Here is a 21,104-nt window from a genome sequence, read left to right on the forward strand (position 1 = left end):
GATTATGAAATTTGGCAAATGGATGTCAAAATTGAATTCCTTAATGGATTTCCTAAAGAAGAGTTGTATATGATGCAACCAGAAGATTTTGTCGATCCAAAAGGTACTAATAAAGTGTGCAAGCTCCAGCGATCCATTTATGGACTGGTGCAAGCCTCTCGGAGTTGGAATATACGCTTTGATAATGTGATCAAAGCATATGGTTATATACAGACTTTTGGAGAAGCCTGTATTTACAAGAAAGTGAGTGGGAGCTCTGTAGCATTTCTAATATTATATGTGGATGACATATTGTTGATTGAAAATAATACAAAATTTCTGGATAGCATAAAAGGATACTTGAATAAGAATTTTTCAATGAAAGACCTCGGTGAAGCTGCTTATATATTGAGCATCAAGATCTATAGAGATAGATCAATACGCTTAATTGGACTTTCACAAAGCACATACCTTGATAAAGTTTTGAAGAAGTTCAAAATGGATCAGTCAAACAAAGGGTTCTTGCTTGTGTTACAAGGTCTGAAGTTGAGTCAGACTCAATGCCCAACCACTGCAGAAGATAGAGAGATAATGAAAGTCATTACATATGCCTCAGCCATAGGTTCTATCATGACTGCATTATTGTGTATCAAACCTGATGTGTGCCTTGCTATAAGTTTAGCAGGGAGGTACCAAAGTAATCCAGGAGTGGATCATTGGACAGCGGTCAAGAACATCGTGAAATACCTGAAAAGGACTAAGGATATGTTTCTCGTTTATGGAGGTGACAAAGAGCTTGTCGTAAATGGTTACGTTGATGCAAGCTTTGACACTGATCCGGATGACTCTAAGTCGCAAATCGGATACGTATTTATATTGAATGATGGAGTTGTCAGTTAGTGCAGTTCCAAGCAGAGCGTCGTGGTGGGATCTACATGTGAAGGGCAGAACATAACTGCTTTAGAAGCAGCAAATGAAGGAGTCTCGATGAAGGAGTTCATATCCGATCTAGGTGTAATACCTAGTGCATTGGGTCCAATGAAAATCTTTTGTGACAATACTGGAGCAATTGCCTTGGCGAAGGAATCTAGATTTCACAAGAGAACCAAACACATCAAGAAATGCTTCAACTCCATCCACGATCAAGTCAAGGAGGGATACATAGAGATTTGCAAGATACATATGGATCTGAATGTAGCAGACTCGTTGACTAAGCCTCTTCCACTAGCAAAACATGATCAACACCAAGACTCCATGGGTGTTAGAATCATTACTATGTAATCTAGATTATTGACTCTAGTGCAAGTGGGAGACTAAAGGAAATATGCCCTAGAGGCAATAATAAAGTTGTTATTTATGTTTCCTTATATCATGATAAATGTTTATTATTCATGCTAGAATTGTATTAACCGGAAACTTAGTACATGTCTGAATACATAGACAAAACAAAGTGTCCCTGGTATGCCTCTACTTAACTAGCTCGTTAATCAAAGATGGTTATGTTTCCTCACCAGACATGTGTAGTCATTCGATGAACGGGATCACATCATTAGAGAATGATGTGATGGACAAGACCCATCTGTTAGCTTAGCATAATGATCGTTAAGTTTTACTGCTATTGCTTTCTTCATGACTTATACATGTTCCTTTGACTATGAGATTATGCAACTGCCGAATACCGGAGGAACACCTTGTGTGCTATCAAACGTCACAACGTAACTGGGTGATTATAAATATGCTCTACAGGTGTCTCTGAAGGTGTTTGTTGGGTTGGTATAGATCGAGATTAGGATTTGTCACTCCATGTATCGGAGAGGTATCTCTAGGCCCTCTCGGTAATGCTCATCACTATAAGCCTTGCAAGAAATGTGACTAATGAGTTAGTTATGGGGTGATGCATTATGAAACAAGTAAAGAGACTTGCTGGTAATGAGATTGAACTAGGTATGAAGATACCGACGATCGAATCTCGAGCAAGTAACATACCGATGACAAAGGGAACAACGTATGTTGTTATGCGGTTTGACCGATAGAGATCTTCTTAGAATATGTAGGAACCAATATGAGCATCCAGGTTCCGCTATTGGTTATTGATCGGAGATGTGTCTCAATCATGTCTACATAGTTCTCGAACCCGTAGGGTCCGCACGCTTAACGTTCGATGACGATTTGTATTATGAGTTATATGTTATGGTGACCGAAGTTTTGTTCGGAATCCTGGATGATATCATGGACAGGACGAGGAGTCTTGAAATGGTTGAGAGGTAAAGATTGATATATTGGAATGTTATATTCAGACACTGGAATGGTTTCGGGAAGTTTCGGATAAGTTTCGGAGTACCGGGAGGTTACCGGAACCCCCCTGGAAAGTAATGGGCCAACATGGGCCTTAGTGGAGAAGAGAGGGCCGGCCATAGGAGGTGGCACGCGCCCCCCTTGCTAATCCGAATTGGACAAGGGGTGGGGTGGCGCCCCCTTCCCTCTCCTATTCCCTCTCTCTTTCCCCCTTTGCTACTCCGGAAAAAAGGAAAAGGTGTGGGGTGGGGGGGGGGGCGAATCCTACTAGGAGTGGAGTCCTAGTAGGACTCCCCCCATGGCATGCCCCTCCTGGTCGCCGGCCTCCTCCTTCCCGCCTTTATATATGGGGGCGGGGGCACCCCAAAGGGATGTCAATTGTTCTCTTAGCCGTGTGTGGTGCCCCCCCTCCAGAGTTTACACCTTCGGTCATAGCGCCGTAGTGATTAGGTGAAGCCCTGCGCGGATCACATCACCATCACCATCATCATGTCGTCGTGCTGATGAAACTCTCTCTTGACCCTCTGCTGGATCAAGAGTTCGAGGGACGTGATCGAGCTGAACGTGTGCTGAACTCAGAGGTGCCGTACGTTCGGGGCTAGACCGGTTGGATCATTTCGACTACATCAACCACGTTAACCTAACGCTTCCGCTTTCGGTCTACGAGGGTACATGGACACACTCTCCCCCTCTCGTTGCTATGCAACTCCTAGATAGATCTTGCGTGATCATAGGAATTTTTTTGAAATTGCATGCTACGTTCCCCAACACTTACCTCAACTCGAGAGCCAACAGGTTGGTGCCCGGAGCGGCTCAGGCAACTCACAACTATGACGAGGGCACCCACAATGCGGAGGCCTCGCCCTCTTCCATGTCCAAGGAGCCAATCGTCATCGATATCTCCGACAATGAGGAGTAGCTTGTCTTATTAGCTCACTATAAGGACCCATGTTCAGTTTGCTAGCTACTGCCTTTCCTTAACAAATTCTAGTGAATTGTGCTATCTACTTTTACCATGACTGTTGCTCTAGTGTATATTTTATATATGTCATGCAATGTGGTGCTCACTTATTAACTGTTTGGTTCATTAGTTGTCGTGTTCAGTTAACTGTTTGGTTCAGTTCTGCAAATGTGATGTTCAATTCTTCAGGGTGCAATTTTGTATTGTCTTCCATGTGAGAAATAAATCGAATTTTTCTTTACAAAATACATGAGAAATAAATACAATTGCTATATTTCCAAGTTATCAAGCATGCTTGGTTTGGTTAACTATTTGATCTTCTAATATATTATACATTGTGCAATGTGGTGCTCAGTTAATGTTTGGTTCATTTGTTGTGGTGTTTAGTTAACTGTTTGGTTCCATTCTGCAATGCGATGTTTGATTGTTGTGGGTGAATTCTATCATTATATACCATGTGAGAAATAAATCTAATTTGGTTGTACTAAATACATGAGAAACAAATACAATTGCTATATTTCCAAGTTGTTAAGCATGCTTGGTTTGGTTAACTGTACGATCTTTTATTAGGAGTATGTTATATTGTGCAATGTAGTGCTCAGTTGATGTTTGGTTCATTTATTGTGGTGTTTAGTTAACTGCTTGGTTCAATTCTACAATGCAATGTCCAATTGTCGTGGGTAGAATTTTGTATTGTTGTGCATGTGAGGAATAATCAAATTTGGCTGCACTTAATACATGGGAAACATATACAATTGCAATATTCCCTAGTTCTTAATCATGCTTGGTTTGGATAAATGAGTTTTCCATGTGGCTTGAATTAATCTGATGAATCTGCAATGTGCTTATTTTTCATCAACATATTTTACTAATAGCATGCGAACCTCACTTAACCTGATCACTAACTACCTTATATGTGTTGCTGGGAAACAATTGGAAGCACCGAGGTTTACAATCGAGGTTTGCACATGCATGGTCCTTTGTCTAATAGCACATTATTGTGCAATTGAAGGAACCATTCTAATACTTAGGTTTTAAACAATTTGGTCTTGCACATGTAGGTCCTGCTGTTAGAGGTTTTGACCCACTGTTCGACCCATTTTGCATATGGGGAAATGAGTTGTCCATGAATATCAGCCAAGTCAAGAAACTCAGAAAGATTGTTAGGATAAAGAAATTAGCAACAAAAAACAACAAGATCTTTGTCTGCACAATGAAGAATACATTAGTTCACTACAGGATGGTACTAACTATTATACCTTGCCGTTTTTGTTCCTTTGCCCCATTTCCAATATAGAGAAGATATTTATGCACACCCTTGTTTTTAGGCCTTTCCAAAGCAGTTCACTAATGATTACCTCTCAAACCACCTGCATGTTCAGGAGGCGAGGAAGGTACTCATACAACACCCATGGTTCAATATTGAAGTGCTCCTGAAGAGGACGAAGGATGGATGGTCAATCATCCACAGGCACTGGCCTAAAGTTGAAAAGACCTTCAACATCAATGAAGGCTCAATATTTGCCTTCTGCTTCAGCAGTTTTCTAGATGAGATACATATGTCTATGTATAGTCTATGATGCTAATTTAGAAATGTTATAGATGTTGCATGTGAAGCTTGGTGTTGGTGCAATTGTGTAATGGGGTATCTCAGTGCTGAAGCTATATGATGTTGTACTATGATGTATTTCAATTATGAAAATGAAATATATTGTGTGCTTAATATGAAATGTCAATTAGATCAATAAACGGATTATTAATAGGATAATTAGCATGCTATTTGGGTTTTTCTATTGCAAACTTTTATTGAGAAAACACCGTGGGCGATGACCTCAGGCAACACACACAGTTTCTAGGAATAAATTGTGTTGGATTAATAAACAATCACACACGACATCCTCTTTAAAACTGTTTGCGTTAGGCCACCTGGCGCAAATGTTTACCACATAAAAACTATGTGTGATGGACAACCTTTGCCACACAGTTTCTTCTACGCACCGTGTGTGATGCATTCAATAACACAAATGATAAAATTGTCAATGCAGTGTGCAATGGAAATGCTATCCCAAACGTTTTAACGGGGAAAATTGTGTGTGATGTACCTACGAACAGAAACGTTTTCCTTGGAGCGACTGTGTGGGATGTATATACGAACGGAAACGTTTAGTGGGGACTGACTATGTGGGATGAACTTACGATCGAAAACGATTTTGCCTGTATAATTGAATTTTTTAGCACTACTGTATGTATAACTGTATTTGATCGCTCGCCGGTCACACACGACCCCATTTTGCCGAGCGTGTGTGCCAGGAGGGCATATCCCCCAACGGTTTCTGGGTCGTGTGGGAAGGACCCCCCTATCACAGTCACTCACTAGGCGACGGTTCCAAATGCCGTCGCGCAAAGGGGTTAAAACCGTTTGTATAGCACCTCGGTGTACTAGTGATAAGGCTCGTGCCGGTTCCCGATAAATTACAAAACATGATCATCTCATACAACAACGTATATCACATCATGTCTTGACCATATCACATCACAACATGCCCTGCAAAAACAAGTTAGATGTCCTCTAGTTTGTTGTTGCAAGTTTTACGTGGCTGCTACGGGCTTCTAGCAAGAACTATTCTTACCTACAGCAAAAACCACAACGGTGATTCGTCAAGTTTGTTGTTTTAACCGTCTTCAAGGACCGGCCATGGTCAAGTTCGATTCAACTAAAGTAGGAGAAACAGACACCAGCTAGCCACCTTTATGCGAAACTAGTTGCATGTCTGTCGGTGGAACCGGTCTCATGTACGTGGACATGTAAGGTTGGTCTGGGCCGCTTCATCCCACAATACCGCTGAATCAAAATAAGACATTGGTGGTAAGCAGTATGACTATCACCGCCCACAACTCTTTGTGTTCTACTCGTGCATATCATCTACGCATAGACCTGGCTCATGATGCACTGTTGGGAAATGTTGCATGGAAAACAAAAAGTTTCTACACACATGCAAGATCTATCAAGGAGATGCATAGCAACAAGAGGGGTAGATTGTATCTACATACCATCGTAGACCATAAGTGGAAGCGTTTAACAACACAGTTGATGTAGTCGAACTTCTTCGTGCTCCAATCGATCAAGTACCAAACGTACGACACCTACGCATTCTGCACACGTTCAGCTCGGTGACGTCCTACGCCTTCTTGATCCAGCAAGACGGCGAGGTAGTAAATGAGTTCTGGCAGCACGACGGCATGGTGCCATTGATGGTGAAGTTATCTCCGCAGGCCTTCGCCTAAGCACTACGAAAATATGACCGATGGTGTAAACGGTGGAGGGGGCGCCGCACACGGCTAGGCAATTGTCTGGTGTGTGCTAGGTGCCCCCTTCCCACATATATATAGGTGGGAGGGAGGGAGGAGCATCCATAGGAGACGCCCAAGTAGGAGGAATCCTACTTGGAGTCCCTCCCAAGTCGCACCCCCTGCCATATATAACCGAGGGGGAAGGAAAGAGGGGGGAGGGAAGGAAGGGGGAGTCCTACTCCACAGTTTCCTTTCTCTTCCCCTCTTTCCTTATCCTCATAGGACGACCTGCTATGGGGGGTGCACCAGCCCCTTATGGATGGTGTGTTCCCTCTCTTGGCCCATAAGGCCCATATCTTTTGTCGGGGGTGCCTGGAACCCCTTCCGGTGACCCGATAAATACCCGGTACCCCCCGAAACACTTCTGGTGTCCGAATACCATCGTCCTATATACCAATCTTTACCTCTTGACCATTTCTAGACTCCTCGTCGTGTCCTTGATCTCATCCAGGACTCCGAACAACATTCGGCCACCAAATCACATAACTCATATAATACTATATCGTCAAGGAACGTTAAGCGTGCGGACTGTCATGGTACTAAGTCTGATAGTAAGTATAAGGGGTATGAATGAGGAGGCAAGGTCCAAGCTACGGTGAGAATGTACGCAAGTGTTTACGAGTTCAGGCCCCTCTCGGAGGAGGTAAAATCCCTACATCTCGGTACCCGGAGGCGGTCGACTGGATTATATGAGTGTGTGTTACAGGGGGTGCGAACCCTTGTGCCAGAGGAGGGGGGTGGCTTATATAGAGTGCACCAGGACCCCGGCCATCCCCCGTTACCAAGAGTTCAATGTACATAAAGATGGGGCGTTACTGGTAACGCCAGCCATAAGTGCCTTTAATGACCTTAAAGACTACATAGTGAATGCTTGACCGTTGCTATTATGAGTGACTCCTGGTCTTCGGTTGGTTGAGTGGTTTCTTGTATGGTCGAGTGATTGACTGGTTGTGTGACTTCAAGAAGGAGGGGTACCCGAGTGGCTGATTCGTCGAGTGGATTGCACTCGACGCCTTTACTGGGCACTCCCTGTTATCTCTTGAGATTCTTTGCTTCTTGGGTAGAAACCTTGGGTAGGGCGTATAGGTCAGGCCTATGACCCTACCCCAGGTCTATCATCATCATTAGCCCCCGAATGGATTGAGGTCCGACTGAAAAGAAGGTTGAAGTTGACCTCGCTTTGACCCTTGTGCTTCACAAGTACTCATGTTGAACGGGAGGCCCATGTTGGAACTTCGGCTTTGCTTCAGTCGCCTTGATCGATTCAGAAATTACTGAGTGGATTTATACCATCATTCGTCGAGTGTTGTTTCTGACCTGAAATCTTTGGCGCGATTGGTTACGGCGTATCCCGGAATTCGCAGGATTCGAAATTTCGGGGAAGCGCGCGAGGCGGAGCGTGCCATGGTAAGCGGGATGGATAGACAGGGGTACCTCGATCTTCGTGCCACCTTTTTCGCCACGTACCCAGCGTGCGACTGTTGTGTGATTTGACAGGATCGCCTGGGCCCACACGTCAGCCACTCGGAAGTGGGTCCTTAAAAGGCGACGGGACCGAGGTGTCTGCACTATGCGCGTCCATTCTCCTTCTTTCTCCTCCGCTTCTCCACCGCATTCAGCTCCTCCGCTCTCGATGCCGCTGCTCCGCCACCATGGTGAAGGGCAAGACGGCATCGCTGGAACGCACGAAGAAGGCGACGGGGGCGGCGAAGGGCAATAAGACGGCTCGGGGGTCGTCGTCGCGGTCGATGCTGCTGCCGGGTTGGATCCAGGGCGATTGGATCCAATCCTCGCTCCGGCCGGAAGACTTGGAAGAGTTGGTTGAGTCCAGACTGATCGCCAATGGCGCTGCGCGGTTGCCGGAGGGGGAGACGGAGCCACAGCTGCGACCGAGTGAGTGCGTTCTGCGCGCCACCCATGTCGACTTCGGTTTCTCGCTTCCCCCGCACCATTTTTTCCGGGGTTTCTTGAACTTCTTCAGAGCCCAACTCCATCACTTTTCTCCCAACACCATCACATACCTTGCCGCATTCGTGTTTATGTGCGAGAACTTTCTGGGTTGTCGACCGCACTGGGGTCTTTTCAAGCACATCTTCCCAATCCGCTCTTAGTCGGTGAAGAAAGCAAACACGAGTGATGAGAAAACACATGTTATCCAAATGTGTGGGGGTTTGGGTATCCAGAAGAGGAAGAGGATCTCTTTCCCTTCCATGACCCTTCCTGAGTCGGTCAGGGGCTGGCAGTCGACCTGGTTCTACTGCCAGGACATTGCGACTCCAGGCCAGTCGACTGGACTTCCACCTTTTACTTTAGATCGTGTCCAGACCCCTTCCTCGCTGAAAGTGAGAACTGTGGAGAGAGTGGAAACAAACATGCTGGTTGAGAGGGTGGTCCAGTTGATCAATCAGGGCGTCACTAGCATGTATTTGTTGGAGGTATTTCTCAGTCGACGCATCCAGCCACTCCAGGCTCGAGACCACTCGATGTGGATGTACTCTGGGGCCAACGACACCGCTTGGGTTCATCCAGAGTAAGTATCAGCCAAGACAGTGGCCCAGTGGTTGACGAGTATCATAGGGAACAAGGACAACCCCAGAGGCGCCAGAAGAGTCGACCCCTTCAGCGACAGCAACCAGCCAGACAAGGTTCGGTCTCTGCCACCGAGTGTATTTGAATTCGCCTTGCAACTGTCTTTGAATGCGACTGATATTTACTTGATTCCTTGTTTTGTAGGTTTACACTGAGATGTACTCGATGCCCAATGGTGAACAAGCCCTGGAACAAGACCAGGAGGGAGAGGACAGCACGGAGGAAAGTGACGACTGGCAATCTCCGGAGGACGAGGACGAAGAGGAGAGCGACGAGTCGGACGATGAGGAGATGGTCGACTCACCGCCTCATATGCAACGCCGATCCAAGCTACTCCATGATCTAGTGGGCGAGCATGGAAAGACCGTGGCCCCGAGCACCCAAACGCAGAAGCGCACTTGGACTTCGAACCCAGAACCAACAGAGAAGGTCGCCAAACAGCCCAAGGTCGTCCCCTCAAAGACTCGGAAAACTTTGCCCAAGATCAAGATGGATGTTCCTGTTGCCTCTGGGTGAGCGTTCTTTCTTTCTGTGTTTTCTTCCACCGACTGATATCTCTATTCTGACCGAATGGATTGTGAATTTTTCCAGCCCAGTCTTAGCCGCGACTGATATGGACGTTGACAAGGCCCCAGGTGACGAGGAAACCAATGACGTGGCCACCTCCAAAGCTAGTAAGTTCCACTCGACTTGAATTTATTCTGTCGATTGAATTGTTGGTCGGTTGAATTTCTAAGGTTTCTTTTTGTTGCAGCTCCACGGGACGTTATCGTGCTTCCAGATGATGAAGAAGAAGAAGTGCCTCTGAGGGAGAGGAGGAGGAGGGGCAAGGGATCAAGCGGGAAAGCGCCTGAGGTTGAGGTCCTTCAGTCGACACTAGTGTTTGAGACGGTGGTCGAGCGATCCGGAGATCTGGCTTGGACCAATGTCACTTTTGCCAACCCGCTGTCGACTGATCGTCCATCAAGGTCGACTGCTCAGACCTCTGCTGCTCCAGTACAACTTCATGCATCTGACCAAGTGGCTGCTTCGACTGCCTTGCCATCATCGCTCTTCACTGCGTACCAAATTCCAAACGACTCACCGAGTGCTGCCAGGGAGGCTCTTCTCCTTGTAAATCTTGTGATGGAGAAGATGAAGGTGGTGCATGAAGCCAGTCAGGTGTCTTATAGTGCCAGCACCGCTCTGCAAACCAACGTCAAGGTTAGTTGATTCCCGACTAGTCTGTGGAATAATGATAATTGCCGTTGTTGCTTCGCTGCCCATATGGTGCTCTCAGATGAGCGTTTTGGAGCCTTTTATGTGCATCTACTATCATGGGTCTGTGTTTCACATCCAATCACCCGCTTGGGTGTGTCTGTCTTAAAGTTGTATAGATCTTCCACTTGAGTCGACTTAGGTTGAGTCGAGTGTTTTTCCGAACCAGTGGGGGCATGCAGAGTGCACCCACTGGGTGTAGTCCCCGAGACCGCGGTCGACTGTTGGCAGTCGGCTGGGGTCTGAGAATCTTCCCTTTTCTTTAACTCATGCTGGGCAGACCATGCCGAGTGTTAAACCAAACCAGTGGGGGCACGCTAAGTGCACCAACTGGGTGTAGTCCCTGAGACTACTGTTGAATGTTTGATTCAGCGGTAGTCTTAGAGCAACTTTCACTTTGATTGTCTTTTGTTTCTGTCGACTGACATATCTTATTTGCTGACTGCAGAGGTCTTGTGATCTTGAGGCTCAACTTTCTGAACTAAACAAGAAGCAGATCAGCCTCAACCTTGACCTGGAACTGGCCAAGAAGAACCTCAAGACTGCTCAGGATGAAGCAGCTATCATGGGAGGTAACTGTCGGTGTCAAAACCGGCGGATCTCGGGTAGGGGGTCCCGAACTGTGCGTCTAGGCGGATGGTAACAGGAGACAAGGGACACGATGTTTTTACCCAGGTTCGGGCCCTCTCGATGGAGGTAAAACCCTACTCCTGCTTGATTAATATTGATGATATGGGTAGTACAAGAGTAGATCTACCACGAGATCAGAGAGGCTAAACCCTAGAAGCTAGCCTATGGTATGATTGTTGTTCGTCCTACGGACTAAAACCCTCCGGTTTATATAGACACTGGAGAGGGCTAGGGTTACACAGAGTTGGTTACAATGGGAGGAGATCTACATATCCGTATCGCCAAGCTTGCCTTCCACGCCAAGGAAAGTCCCATCCGGACACGGGACGAAGTCTTCAATCTTGTATCTTCATAGTCTAGGAGTCCGGCCAAAGGTTATAGTCTGGTCATCCGAACACCCCCTAATCCAGGACTCCCTCAGTAGCCCCTGAACCAGGCTTCAATGACGACGAGTCCGGCGCGCAAATTGTCTTCGGCATTGCAAGGCGGGTTCCTCCTCCGAATACATCATAAAAGGTTTTGAACACAAGGATAGTGTCCGGCTCTGCAAAATAAGTTCCACATACCACCGAAGAGAGAATAATATTTGTAGAAATCTAATCTGCTGACGTATTCCGCAGCGTGACATCACGCCACGGCTAAGCCTTTATTCGAATAATCTTATTGTCCCACCTCAGCGCGTTTAGCGAGGTGGTTTCCTTGGCACGTCTTGTCAAAGCAGAGATCGTGTCCCCTTATTCCGGGATTCTCATCAATATGGGCGTGGGTAACCCAACCGTGCCATTAATCACGGCGCTTGGGAGATAAGCGAGTTTTACCAGGCGGGTGGGGGCACATAGTTTCGTCCGCCCATATAAGGGGATAATGATCACCTTTTTCATCTACGCCCTCTTCCTCCTCCGCTTATCCATTTCCGTGCACTCGAGCTCCAGCGCCCAAGTCCGCACTTCCCACCTCAACCTTCTCCAGCCATGTACGGAGCGGGAGGCAGGTGGATGGCCTCCTCCATCACGGAGGGGCACATCAAAAAGTTGAGGAAAGCCGGATACTTGTCCAATGACGTTGCGCACCGGCTCCCAGACAAGGGGCAGCTCATCCCCACCCCCAGGCCCCATGAGAGGGTGGTGTTCCTCCCCCATTTCCTCCGCGGACCGGGCTTCCCACTCCACCCATTTGTCCCGGGGCTCATGTTCTACTATGGCCTGGATTTCCACGATCTGGCCCCGAACTTCATCCTCAACATCTCGGCGTTTATCGTCGTGTGCGAGGCCTTCCTCCGCATCAAGCCCCACTTCGGCTTATGGCTGAAGACCTTCAATGTCAAGCCGAAGGTAGTGGGCGGCCAGCAAGCGGAGTGCGGAGGCGCCATGGTGGGCAAAATGCCCAACGTCATATGGCTCGAGGGCTCCTTTGTGGAAACCATCAAAGGGTGGCAATCAGGGTGGTTCTACATCACCGAGCCACGTGACCCTGAATGGGCAGCGGCCCCCAAATTCCAATCTGGTATCCCCACACGGCTCACCTCCTGGAAAGAGATGGGCCTGTCATGCGGTAATTCGGGAGAGCTGATCGGACTCCAAACCTGCGTCCAAAACCTAGTGGACAAGAAGGTTAAACTTGTCAATGCAGTCCAGGTCATGCTCCTCTGCCGGATCCTCCCGTGTCAACGACGAGCTTTTAACTTGTGGGAGTTCGACCCAGCCTAGCACCAAACTTTGTCCAGGCTCTTTGACACAACGCACGAGGATGCCTGGAAGGTGCTATTCAAGGGCGCCGAGGTTCCCCCTCCATTACCGAGGATCGTGGATTCTGCGCGAAGCGCCAAGCCAGCGTAGTAAGCTTGTTTTACCCTTTACGGGATACTTGTTTTTCATAGTTTGACTCTATGCGGGATCTAAGCTCCCGTTCCTTTGATAGGACTGGCAGAAGAAGTCCGGATAGATCGACTGTCCGGCTCCTTTGCCCGAAGGCCCAGCAGATGCCTGCTTGGTGAAGCTGCTGGTCCCGGCACCTTACGTGGTGCCGGAGAAGAAGGCCAAGAAGAAGGCCACGGGAACTCGAAAGAGTTCCCGGCGCCTGATGTTGTCGGATTCATCGCCCGATGACTCCGAAGCGCACTCCTCCCACTGAGACGAGGAGGAGTAAGAAGAGGCCTCTCCCCCTCCAACGGGGGGAGGAAAGAAAAGGAAGGCCGCCCCAACTAGGGGGGGCGGAGGGTCCAAGAAGGGAAAGACCCTTCCTGCGGACTACTCCACCAATGCCAACGACGGCGAAGAGGAGTGGCCATCCAGGGCCAAGCCCCTGGCAAAATCGTAAGTATCCTGATACCAGAATAACTCATGGCGTTCCTTTATTGCACAGTATCTCTGATGCAGAATATAATCATGCAGTCTGCCCAAGGCCCGGCTCGATGCATCGTCGAGCGGCTCCCTGGATTTGTCGGATGTGAATAGTCTTTCACTCCCGACTGCTACCTCCCCTCGCCCTATGGACGATGCCGAGGTGGAGTCCCAAAAGGGGCCAAGCCAGGAGGAGGTGGTCCTGAAGGCGCCGCAAGGCGACCTCCCGGACTCCAGGCGCAAAGGGGATGAAACCCCAAAGGGCTCTAAGTCCGGCCCTGGGTCGGACACCGCACCGGAACCTTCAGTGGTTCCGGACTCCAGCAGGCGGCCCCCTAGTAAGAAGGGCAAGACTACGACGCCGGTGACCTCCGTCCAACCGGACGCACCGGATAATTTGTTGGAGGTGCTTAACGGCGCCTCCATCGACGAGGAGCACCGCACTATTATGAGTGCGGTGATCCAGACGGTTCAGTCCGCCAAGAGCGGGCTGACGGAAGCCTGTGCCAGCCTTCTAACAGGCTTTGAGGTATGTATTTAAGACATGTAAAAATATTACCGCATAGACAGTAGCCCCTGATGCTCAGTTTGGTGTTCGGAAAGAAAAGCCGGACTGAGGATCTAAAAAGATATATGCAGGAGTCTAACGTAAGTATGTCAATATGGGAATGCAGGCTGCACTGCTGGCCTCTGCCGCACTGACTGCGGAGGTCGATGCATTGAAGCAGAGCCTCAAGCGGTCCGAGAACGAGCTTGGCCTTGCCAAGAAGCAGCTCGAGGACAAGGAAGGTAAGTAGTACCTTATGTAAGTATATGAAAAGATCTGGTTGCAAATAATGACAGGACCAACGTGAGTATTACAGGGGCCACAACCGAGGTGGCGACCCTGAAGGAAGCGCTGTCCAAGGCCGAAGACAATGCGGCCGTGGAGCACATCGAGTGAGAAAAGTAGGAGGCGCGGGTGGCGGAGGTGCAGCAAGAGCTCCACGCTCTTGTGAAAAAACACGAGAGTTTGGAGCTTAACTCAAAGACTCGAGAGTCCGAGCTTGCCTCGGCCCTTGAGAGCGCCAAATCTGCCAAGGCCGAAGCCCAAAAAGCCCTCCAGGAAATTGAGGCGATGAAGAAGATAGCGGCGGGTAAGGCATTATTTATGCAAAGCAAGCACGTGAAAGTGAATTACTTGTTACTTACCCGAGTCCGGAGCTCTCCAGGAGCATTCGTAGATCTGCCCCACAGTGTGTCCGACGCTGCCGCATGCTACCGAGCCGAGGAAGGGAGCTCGACGGAGAAAGTGTTCCGGTCCCAGTATGTTGAGGCCGTACACCCGGTGCCTTTGAGCGACCAGATGAAGCAGCTGGTCGAGCTCCATAAGGTAGCCGAACAGGCCATGAAGGGCCTTATAGGCCGGCTATGGCCTGGGGAGGTCATGCCTGGGAGCTACTTTGGGCTGTTGAGGCGGCTGGTGGATGCCTGTCCATGGCTTGAAATCATCAAGCGCTCCGTATGCATCGAAGGCGCCCATAGGGCCCTTGCCCGTGTTAAAGTACACTAGGACAAGATGGATGCTGAGAAGCTGGTGACAGATGAGCCACCGGAGGGGAAGGAGCATCGCAAACCCGAGTTGTATTATGAGGGTGTCCTGAAGGGTGCCTGCCTTGTGGCGAATGAGTGTTCCAAGGATGTAATTTTTGAGTAAACTTTCTCGTGTTATCCTGTGCGCTGAAACTTGTTCATATGCGCTAAGCAACGCTTTTTGAATTTAAAATATTACCTTCTGTGTGGCCGTTTATTAAATCTGAGAGATGGCGAGTCGTCGGCTTCTACCCCCATGCCACGAGTGCTGGGGTGCTCGGGATAAACCTGAGCGCTCTTGTTCCCATTCTTGGGTCCTTCGAGGGAGGCGCTCAGCACAACGAACAAGGCAATTGGACTATAATGCTTTATCACTCTCACTTAGCCATAGAATTTATAATTTTAAATTTCGGTGAAGCCCCTAGTATTCGGAAGACCGAGTTCGGGGCGCTATCCACGCCTAGGCCGGACAAAGCCAGCTCCTTGCTCTAAGCGGCATAAGTCTTTAGGGACTCGAAAACCTCTCGAACAGCGACCGGCTCTCGCCCTATCATGACGGTCAGTTTTAGATTTCTCTACTGAGGTGCTTAACCCAGCTCAACCGGGGCACAATCGCAGTAGTTCTCCCAATGCTACCTTAGCCGATATAACGGAACGTAAGGTACCAAAACATGGGAACCGGGCAAACCCAACTATTGACCCAAGACATGATTCGGAGCCGATGAATATAATGCTATAAGTTCGGGGTGCCGCACTCGTGAGAGTGTTCGGACTTCTCACACCATATTCTGGGGTACTTAAGCCCCTGGTGTATTGGCCGTACCAAAGTGTACGGTTGCATAATGTCATAACTGAACATATTTACATAAAAAATGAATGCAATAATAGACAAGAGTTGTGTATTGTTTATTAAAAGGCTGCTGTGAAAGCAGAACGATACAAATAGTGCGATAAGCAAGAGATGGGATTACTTGACATGTCCCCCTCCAGGGGCAAGCTGCGAGACTTTATCTAAGACAGGTATTTAGCTCGTTATAGAGACCACCTGGACATTCGACATAGCTTGCTGCCTCCCTGGCTGTTGCATCGTGTGTTCGGTGATTGTACTGCCGGACAGGCCTTCCAGAGAGTGGATTCCTGAAAGTAAGAAAAAAGAAATGACAAAATTGGGAGCCGCATTTAGGGCGTGCCGTGGTTGTGCCCCTCCCCTTATGCCCATGGTATTTCCAGAGCGTAATTATGTACATGTGGTACTGGTTTCGCAATTTCACGAGGGCTGGGGTTGGGGCCGCACTGCTACGCTTGCTCGGAACGTGCCAGGCGGTCTTGTTGTAGGTTACTCTGGGCGAGCTTGACGGTGTCCGGACGTTTAATAGCCGGACTGGAGAATTGCCTTGAGAGGCTACTTTGTACTTCCGCCGCAAGGGCCGCCGTATGCTCCTCCGTTCGGAGAGAGCGTTCGGTGTTTCCATTGACTGTAATGACACCTCGAGGGCCTGGCATCTTGAGCTTGAGGTATGCATAGTGCGGCACCGCATTGAACTTTGCAAATGCGGTTCGTCCGAGTAGGGCGTGATAGCCACTGCGGAATGGGACTATATCGAAGATTAACTCCTCGCTTCGGAAATTATCCGGGGATCCGAAGACCACTTCGAGTGTAACTGAGCCTATACAGTTGGCCTCTACACCTGGTATGACACCTTTAAAGGTCGTCTTTGTGGGTTTAATCCTTGAGGGATCTATGCCCATTTTTCGCACTGTATCCTGATAAAGCAGGTTCAGGCTGCTGCCACCGTCCATAAGGACTCTAGTGAGGTGAAATCCGTCAATGATTGGGTCTAGAACCAATGCGGCGAATCCGCCGTGGCGGATGCTAGTGGGGTGGTCCCTTCGATCAAAAGTGATCGGGCAGGAGGACCACGGGTTGAACTTTGGGGCGACTGGCTCCAACGCATATACGTCCCTGAGTGCACGCTTCTGCTCTCTTTTGGGGATGTGGGTTGCGTATATCATGTTCACCGTCCGCACTTGTGGGGGAAAGCCCTTTTGTCCCCTATTGTTCGGCGGCCGGGGCTCCTCCTCGTCATCGCTGTGCAGCCCCTTGTCTCTGTTTTCGGCACTTAACTTGCCTGCCTGCTTGAACACCCAACAATCCCTGTTGGTGTGATTGGCTGGTATTTCGGGGGTGCCGTGTATCTGGCACGAGCGATCGAGTATTCGGTCCAAACTGGACGGGCCCGGAGTATTTCTTTTGAATGGCTTTTTCCGCTGACCGGGTTTAGAGCCTCTGAATCCGGCATTGACTGCCGTATCCTCGGCATTGTCGCCGTTAATGCGGCGCTTGTGCTTGTTGCGACGCGACCTGCCATTGTTGTCCTTGGTATCCGAATTACCAGGGCTCTTGGTCATGTTATTACTACGAGCTAGCCAGCTATCTTCTCCCGCACAAAAGCGGGTCATGAGTGTTGTGAGGGATGCCCTGGATTTCGGCTTTTCCTGTCCTAGGTGCCAGGCAAGCCATTCGTCACGAATATTATGTTTGAAGGCTGCGAGGGTCTCTGCGTCCGGACAGTCGACTATTTGATTTTTCTTGGTTAGGAACCGTGTCCAGAATTTTCTGGCCGATTCCTCTGGCTGCTGAATTATGTGGCTTAGGTCATCGGCGTCTGGTGGTCGCACATAGGTGCCCTGGAAATTGTCGAGGAATGCGGCTTCCAGGTCCTCCCAGAAACCAATTGACTCTGCTAACAAGCTGTTAAGCCAATGCCGAGCTGGTCCTTTAAGCTTGAGTGGGAGGTATTGAAAGTGCAACTATCCCTAGGTGGTTTTGGTAATTCATAACAACATATAGCTCATTGAGCTAATGCTATTCCAAGACATATATTTCAGGAAAGCTCAATGAATGGCATGGCATGGATGATGAAAGTGGATCCCTCAAAATACTAAGGACAAAGGATTGGCTCAAGCTCATTAGCTCAAGACTCTTCATTTTATATTTTAGTGATCCAAGATCACATTGAGTCTATAGGAAAAGTCAATACTATCAAGGAGGGATGAGGTGTTGCTTAATGAGCCTCTTGCTTCATGTGCTTAGTGATATGCTCCAAAACCCTTAGCTACTTCCTCACATCCACAAATGACCTAAACCCAAAGCCAAAATCGGTCACACCGATTCTTCCTATCCGGCGCCACCGAGTTCAAATGTCATAGCCACTGCCACAAACCCTAGGCAAATTGGTTCTATCGATAGGGATCTCGGTCTCACCGAGATGGGATTGTAATCTCTCTGTTTCCCTTCGTAACGTTTCGGCCAAACCGAAGTGAGCGATCGGTCCCACCGAGATTGCAATGTAAACTCTCTATTTCCCTTTTGTAACATTTCGGTCTCATCGAAAAGAGCAAATCGGTCCCACCGAGTTTACCTGACCAACTCTCTGGAAAGCTTATTACCAAAGTCGGTCTCACCGAGTTTGTGTAATCGGTCTTACCGAGATTACATTATGCCCTAACCCTAACCGAATCGGTCCTACCGAGTTGCATGTCGGTCCCACCGAAAATCACTAATGGTCACTAGGTTTACTAAATCGGTCCGACCGAGTCTGTTGAATCGGTCCCACCAAGTTTGGTAAATTGTGTGTAACGGTTAGATTTTGTGTGGAGGCTATATATACCCCTCCACCTCCTCTTCATTCGTGGAGAGAGCCATCAGACTAAACCTACACTTCCAACTTACCATTTTTGAGAGAGAACCACCTACTCATGTGTTGAGGCCAAGATATTCCATTCCTACCATATGAATCTTGATCTCTAGCCTTCCCCAAGTTGCTTTCCACTCAAATCTTCTTTCCACCAGATCCAAATCCTATGAGAGAGAGTTGAGTGTTGGGGAGACTATCATTTGAAGCACAAGAGCAAGGAGTTCATCATCAACACACCATTTGTTACTTCTTGGAGAGTGGTGTCTCCTAGATTGGCTAGGTGTCACTTGGGAGCCACCGACAAGATTGTGGAGTTGAACCAAGGAGTTTGTAAGGGCAAGGAGATCGCCTACTTCGTGAAGATCTACCTCTAGTGAGGCAAGTCCTTCGTGGGCGACAGCCATGGTGGGATAGACAAGGTTGCTTCTTCGTGGACCCTTCTTGGGTGGAGCCCTCCGTGGACTCGCGCAACCGTTACCCTTCGTGGGTTGAAGTCTCCATCAACGTGGATGTACGATAGCACCACCTATCGGAACCACGCCAAAAACATTTGTGTCTCCAACTACGTTTGAATCCTCCAAACCCTTCCCTTTACTTTCTTGCAAGTTGCATGCTTTAATTTCCGCTGCCTATATACTCTTTGCATGCTTGCTTGAATTTTGTGATGATTGCTTGACTTGTCCTAAGATAACTAAAATCTGGCAAACTCTAAAATTGGGAAAAGGTTAAGTTTTTAATTGGTCAAGTAGTCTAATCACCCCCCTCTAGACATACTTCAAGGTCCTACAAGTGGTATCAGAGCTTTTTGGTCTTCATTTGCTTTGATTTCCATAGCTTTTGGTGGTCATGCCTTGGTTTCACAATCTAGGAAAGTATGGCGTCTAGCGAGGGAAATTATCACCGTAGAGGTCCTTACTTTGATGGTACTAATTTTGCTAGTTGGAAGCATAGACATAACCCCGCCGTTTGGGCTATTATTTGTATTGGCTTGCAAGGTGAATTCTTTGATGGGAGAGAGCCGAACCGTGAAGCTAATGCGGAAGAATTGAAGATGCTGCAATACAATGCTCAAGCTTGTGATATCATCTTCAACGGATTGTGCCCCGAAGAATTCAACAAAATCAGCCGTCTTGAGAATGCAAAGGAAATTTGGGACACTTTGATTGATATGCATGAAGGTACTGAATCCATCAAGGAATCCAAGTTGGATGTGCTCCAAAGTCAGCTTGACAAGTTCAAAATGAAGGATGGTGAAGGTGTCGCTGAAATGTACTCTAGGCTTGCTCTTATTACAAATGAGATTGCCGGCTTAGGGAGTGAAGAGATGACCGACAGATTCATCATCAAGAAGATCCTAAGAGCATTGTACGGAAAGTATGATACCGTGTGCACATTGATCCAAATGATGCCAAACTACAAAGATCTCAAGCCAACGGAAGTCATTGGAAGGATTGTTGCTCATGAGATGTCACTCAAGGATAAGGAGGAACTTCACAACAAGTCAAGTGGTGCTTACAAAGCCTCAAGTGAAGCCCCCACATCATCAAGTGAGAAACAAACCTTCAACGAAGAATTGAGCTTAATGGTGAAGAACTTCAACAAATTCTACAAGAGTAGAAGCAAAGAAAGAAGCTCCAAGTCAAGGTCTTACCATGACAAAAGTTCTTCCAATCGAGAGCGCAATTGCTACAATTGTGGGTGGCCTGGACACTATTCCAATGAGTGTACGGCACCCTACAAAAGAAGAGAATATTCTCCAAAAGGAAGAAGTAGAAGAGAAGAATCACCACCAAGAGAGAGGAGGAGTAGAGATGATCGTTATGAACGAAGACCCTCACGGAGAAGCAAAGATACGGAAAGGAAGGACAAGTCATCAAGGAGCTACACAAAACGAAGACATCAAGCTCATGTTGGTGAATGGGTTTCCGGCTCCGACTCCGAAAACACTCCGAGAGAAGCTATCACTCCGACTCCGAACATACTAAAGATGAAGGTGTTGCCAGTCTAGCACTTGTGTCAACCAACTCCTACGACATATTTGATTCACCAAATGAAGGAATTGGAAGATGCTTCATGGCCAAAGGTCCAAAGGTAACACATCCTGAGTATGTTGACTTCAATAGTGATGAAGATGACTTACTTGTGGATGATGATTTACTTGTTGACAACTCTAGTGATGAATACTATGATGAAACGTCAATCAATCATGCTAATCAAGATAAAACGAATGACAATGATAAGGAGAAGATTGAGCTTCTAACTAAAGAACTAAACACTCTTAAGTTAGCTCATGAAACTATCTTCAAAAATCATCGAGAACTTTTAAGGGCTCATGAGAAGTTACGCTTTGAAAAGCTCAATCTTGAGAAAGAGCATGAGTTCTTAAAAGCAATCAATGATGATCTTCATAAGAAAAGTTCTTCTTACATTGCC

The sequence above is a fragment of the Triticum aestivum genome, chromosome 3B (assembly GCF_018294505.1).
Source record: "Triticum aestivum cultivar Chinese Spring chromosome 3B, IWGSC CS RefSeq v2.1, whole genome shotgun sequence".
NCBI lineage: Eukaryota > Viridiplantae > Streptophyta > Magnoliopsida > Poales > Poaceae > Triticum > Triticum aestivum.